Source organism: Bombyx mori, chromosome 17, assembly GCF_030269925.1.
Source record: "Bombyx mori chromosome 17, ASM3026992v2".
Taxonomy (NCBI): Eukaryota; Metazoa; Arthropoda; class Insecta; order Lepidoptera; family Bombycidae; genus Bombyx; species Bombyx mori.
The window spans coordinates 12,626,951-12,633,202 of record NC_085123.1 but is presented as its reverse complement, the minus strand read 5'-3'; the positions used below and the strand labels follow the sequence as shown (position 1 = coordinate 12,633,202).

The 6,252-nt window shown below is 37.5% G+C and overlaps 1 non-coding gene across 1 annotated transcript; it reads right to left on the bottom strand.

Moving 5' to 3' along the window:
- Positions 1-5,394: 5,394 nt before the first annotated feature.
- Mir3209 (microRNA mir-3209) lies at positions 5,395-5,516 on the bottom strand. The gene has a single exon (NR_107493.1). It is a non-coding gene; the product is annotated as a microRNA mir-3209 (primary transcript).
- Positions 5,517-6,252: the final 736 nt, after the last annotated feature.

Below are 6,252 nucleotides of genomic sequence, written 5' to 3'. Positions count from 1 at the left end.
TTCTAAAAGAAAAGTTTTAACTGTGTGGCAATACTTATGACCTGACTAGTTATATATATAAAAATGAATTGCTGTTCGTTAGTCTCGCTAAAACTCGAGAACTTCTGGACCGATTTAGCTAATTTTGGTCTTGAATTATTTGTGGAAGTCTAGAGAAGGTTTAAAAGGTAGATAAATATGAAAAGGCAGCGGCTTGGCTCTGGCCCTGGCATTGCTGAAAACCATGGGCGACGGTAACCACTCACCATCAGGTGGGCTGTATGCTCGTATGCCTAAAGGGCAATAAAAAAAATTAATATTATTTTCCCGGAATTAAATAAAAATAACAATTCTGTTTTTCTTTTGATGTGTCCCCCATTTTGTTAGTCGGACGGATTCCTTTTGTTTGTTTTAAGTTTATTTTATACAAAAGCTTAGGTCTTTTATTTATTGGTTGAGGCACTGCGAAGTCTGCCGGGTCAGCTAGTATGTAATAAATGTTTAGTATCCTAATCGTTGAAAAGAAGAAGTCGTGCGATTATGCCGTGTTTCCATCCAGAGGAATATGCCAATCCGAATTCAAGTCTTAAGATATCTGGTGGCATACGCGCTATGACTTCTATGACCTGCGGATAATCACTGAACACCAGGTCAACTAGAGCTCATTAACTTATCTAAAACTAAAGGCATTTGAGTATCTTATAGGTTAGTTCTGTAACTTTGAATTATCATCACTTATTAAGTCATAATACGTTATCCCTTGACAGCAGTAATAGATCCATACGTTCAGACACAGAATACAACTTACCAAAATAGAACTCAGGAATTTACTCTGTAATATCTAATTGATTTCTTTCATAATCGTCTTCCTTGCGTCGATCTCGTTCGTGACTCCTTCGCTACATCAATCTCTCTTGTACGATTGTTCTCCATCTGCTGCGATCCTTGGCCTCATGGAGGGCATCGTGGAGCTTGATGTCCAGACAAGACCGAATTTGGTTCGACCACCTCGTGGGACTGCGTCCTCTGGGACGTTTGCCCTCTATCTTGTCCGTCACCATCAGCTGCTCAGGATTATGACCCTCCTTTCGAGCAATATGTCCGAAGAACTCCAATACTCTAGGAATGCATATTGTAGAGAGTCTAATTGTAACATTAATTATTGTTACGCGCTGGGGTTCGGGATAAATAAAATTTCACCAAAGTACAACTTAAAACTATATTCAACACTTAAACACTTCACACTCTCTTTAAAACACTCAACAAACATTTTAAAACTCTCAATTCGCTTGTTCCGCTTCGCTTCAAGTGATCCGTTCGCTGTTTCGCTTCGAGTAGTTCCGATTACTGACTGACTGCATGCCATCTCTACAACGCCTTTATAGCCGATAACCTCATCCCTAGAATTATCGAGAATATTCTACACATCTCTAGTCGTAGTTTCCGTTATATTATATTCCGTCAATAGATGGCGTTGTAATTCTCGAGCATTCTGGATCCTTCGATATTCGTTCGACTATTTGGCGATAGATGGCGTTATTCTTACCGGCGTAACAGTATTGACATATTGGTGCGAAAGGCATTTTTTCATAATAACTAACTACTACAAAAACCTATAAATACCGATAAAATGTAATTTAACAAACAGACATTATAACCATTGTTTCCATTATATGAAAGTGAATTTTAAAATACTTCGCCCATTACATTGTCACGAACGATTTTTCAACTAAAAAAAATAAAACTGACGAAAATTAATTAATCCTGCGTGATAAGAAAAAAGAACAATTCAACAAAAGCGTCGGTTGTTTTAGAATAACAAAAAAATATTTTTTTTCGGGCACCTATACAAAAAACACGTCAACCTTGAGACGGGTCTGATGATAATCCGACACCTCGTTAATTGGGGGTTCATGTGACGTTCACGTATACATATTCCCCAAGTCTGCTACCGACGCAAAAAGACAAGTTACATTTTGAGACTGTTACATAATTAATTATCACGCTGTAGAAGTTTCAGCGCGTTTCTTCCAAGAGCTGAAGTAGGTCGTAGCATCGAGCTAAAATATCTCAAACACAGCATAATTCATAATTATAATTACTAGTGGTCCCACAGTAGTCGAAATTCGACTATAATTAATTGAATTAATTTCATGTTTGTACACTATTATGATTCTATTGTCAAAGACTATTATACTCCTATAATCATAGATTTCGCCAAAACTACACTTTAGACAAAATTAATTAAATAATATTAATGACAAACAATATTAACCTATTTTCAATTTGACCACAGACTATAAGCAAAGTTTGAAATTAGCAAAGAGTATTTAAATGAGTGTGTGTCAAAGGTAGCGTGTGTAATGTTTTTATTTATTGATTTAATGTATTTCTCATGCATAATTTAAAACAATATTAACATTATTCACTCCTTCTCTATATTCTTTATAAGCGTGGGAAACTTCATACTTCTTCGTCCGGACAAATTTCGTAAAAAGGGGCACAAAGTGTTCGCTTCACGTATTAATATATAGATAATACTTTTACGATAATATCGTTATATTATAATCGTCAGACGTGCGGTCAGCCATACACGAAAAGTATAAACTAATCTAAACGCCTTTCATAATGTATATTAGTAGTAATTAATTACCGGTAATTAACAATTTAAAGAGCAGACGGTTAGCGTGGTATGGACATTTGATGCGTAGAGAGAAGATGCATGTGACTAAGAGATGTAGGGAAATTGTAATGCAAGGTAGAGTGGGAAGAGGTTGACCGAAGAAGACATGGATAGAGTGTGTGAATGACGTTATGAGAGAGAGAGAGAGAGAGAGGAGTGAGTGTTGAGCTTACGGCTGATAGAAGAGAATGGAAGAGAAAAATTTGCTGTGCCGACCCCATCAAGTGGTATAAGGTGAAGAAAAAGAAGAGAATCTTAGGGTACCCTGCTGGTACATAGGACCCTTAAGAGTTGTCTCCACTTTACCCCGTCTTGCGCTTGCTCCTTAATATTACTCCAGGTCAGACTGGAGTTCTCTCTCTCTCTCTCTCCACGATACGTCGCCAAATGTGAACAGGGAGACCAGGTCTTCTCTTGCCAAGCGGTTACCACTCAGAAGCGATCGATGCTGCGTTAACTCCGCTGCGCCAGAGTATGACCTATCCAGCTCCATTTCCAATGGGCTAATGTTGTAATATTTTATAATATAATGATAATTAAAAACGCGACATAAACCGTAAAATTGGTTTTAATTATAGCTAGGCATTGCGAAAAATGAAGAAAATACTACAGCATAATTCATTTAAAACTGCGTTTCAGTGTTCATGATAATTACGTCACGCCTTTTGAGCTTGTTCGAAATGATAACTGCAATATCACCACCCAATGTCACGATAGTAATTTCATTCGAGTTATACTCGTATTAATTATGATTTAATTACGAAGTGAGGAGACAGCGCGTTTGTTTCCATTACGTCATATCTACTTAATTTTTAGTACAAATTGTCTACGAAACAGTGGCAAAAGTACTAACGTAAAGAAAAGTTTCGTTATACTATTATTCTTATTATAAATTTTATTAGATATTCAAATTGAGAGATTTTTTAAATTTGGATATTGATGAGATCTTTCAAAAGATGTCGTCCCTCCAGTTCCTATTTCTTCGCGATCTTCGATCCTAATAGTTTTATGATCTTCACCGCTTATTCTCTTAGCTTCCTCTAGTAATCTTCTGAAATAATGAGTTCATCCCGTTCAGATACATCTGCACCATTACACTATTCTCTATTGGCTCTAGTAACTGCTGAAAATCAGGAATCAATTTAAAACAAAATTATTAAATATTTTAAAAGAGCTATTTTAACATGATGAAGATATTTTTAAAGAACTTCAATGAATTTGGCAATTAATTTATGAGGGAAAATTTTCACAAACAAAGCCGTTTCCTCGTCGCATGTACCGAGATATTTTACGGTTTTGTTAATTAAATAATTTGGCGCAGGGTTGGGTCTTTGTCCTCGCACCTAAATAGATATAGAATCGCGTGCCTAACTTTATACGCTCTATAAATATTCTATACGTACGTTCCACTTGAAAGGTGAAATATTATAAAACTAATATTTTTTTGTTTATTGCTATGACAGATGACATCAACCTCTGTCGCCTCCTACGGCTGATAACCCAATCTGGATCACAAACATTCTATTCTATCAACCCACAGATGTCCACTGCTGGACATAGACCTCCCCCAAGCCTCGCCACAACCTCAATAGGCCATCGGTCCATCTTGTGGGAGGCCTACCCACGCTACGTCTTCCGGTACGCGGTGGTCACTCACGAGCTTCCCGGCTCCAACGGCCATCTTTTCTACGACCTACGAGCAATGTGCCCTGCCCACTGCCACTTCAACGTCATGATCACAAACATACCTGACCAATATTTGACATTGGCATTTGGCTCCTATAGACTATTATTTTTAGATTTTGAAAACTTATCGTAGAACAGATATTTCTTTTTAGGGATGGATAGTAGTAAATAGTTATTGGCCCGAGAATCTTGACAGCTTCACAAGGATGGGTAGACGCAAAAACAAAGAGAACCGAACAGTTCCATACAAAATTAAGCGATTGCATAGATTTATTATTTATTCTAGAACTTATTAGTCTTCGAAATGCTTAATACCGAAAGTTGAGATATCGGACCTTTCCTTAAAACAAAAGTACCTATGTTCACTGAGCTCCATGCATATTTTTTTAATTACACACGATTTTCCTCTTACCGGCACTGGTATCTGACGTTATCGTTTATTGCTTCCGGCCTGTCGAGACTTGGTCGGAACGTAATTAAGTGTACCCAAGCGTATTTTTGCACTGATTAATTATCGATGTACTTTACTACAAAAAAATCGGTATACGTACAGTTCACGAAATAGCTGATCCATTGCTCGGTTAGTTTGGACCACGGATTTGCCCCGTTTAAGGGGAAATTATACTAGTAAAAACATTTATTTAAACGGAAGATGTTTTGTAATCAAATCTATACTAATATTATAAAGCTGAAGACTTTGTTTGTTTGAACGCGCTAATCTCAGGAACTACTTACTGGTCTGATTTGAAATTTTTTGTCAGTATTAGATAGCCCATTTATTGAGGAAGGCTATTGGCTATATAACATCACGCTAAGATTAATACAAGTGGAGCACCAATAAAGAAGGCTTCAAAATAGGGGCTTAAATAGATCCTTAACATTCTATAATTCAAAAATATCTTCACTTTCTACGTAAATGAAGTGGGGGGTAAAATTTAGCGTTATGCCAAAGTATCTATTCCACGTGGACGGAGTCGCGGGAAAAGCTAGTCTGTTATACTTGGTGTACTTAGACATCATCTCCCGCCAATCGGTTTGGTCAGATCGGCGGAATAGACTCACGTCGCCTCGAATAGCTGATGGTTTTTGAAAAGCCTCATGGAAGAAGACTAAGAGGCCCGATTAAATAGTCCAAAAGAATTCGCTGAACACTGAGCTACATGTTGCTCTCTGTGACAACAAAGACAGATACAGATGGTTGAGCATCGTCTAATTAATCTCTTCGAGGAAATCACCACCCTCAGTAATGAAGAAGACGATGCCAGGAACAGTTGAACTCATACACCTCATGTCGACTGAGTCGTCGTGGCCAATAAGATCTTTTGGGTTGTATATATCGAACAATGCAAATATGCTAGCATTCAAGTGCCACAGGTACTAATTTTCCTAAATTACGCACAGCTGACAAAACATCCTTGGTATACTTCTTTGTTCGAACTTTTTCCCCTACCTATGCTGATAGCCTTAAGAAGCTATTTCAGCATTGCCCTAGCGTATAGGTGAGCTGTCGGGGCTCAAATTGGAAGTGTTGCTAACACTAGCCCTAGCAAGAGCGGTGCCTCGCAGAATCTACCACCGGATCGGAAACGCGACCCATTGAGAAGATCCGGCGAGACACTCAGTGGGCTGTGTCTATGGGTCTTGTACGAACAAAACCCCACTGTTAGTGAGTACAATTAAAGAAAAAACAATAATATTTTAAGCAAAAAGTAAAACATACAATGTAAATGAAGTAAAAGAAACGCTATTTTTCCATAAATCTTTGAAAGTACCAAGAAAGGCTTAAAACTAAACTTTGGTGCACAGAACTACTACTATCTCTATTGTAATAAATTTAACAACGAATTTCGAGTGTAGATAACTTCGCAGATAGTTAAGTTTTGGTGTGATTATCACGAAATACT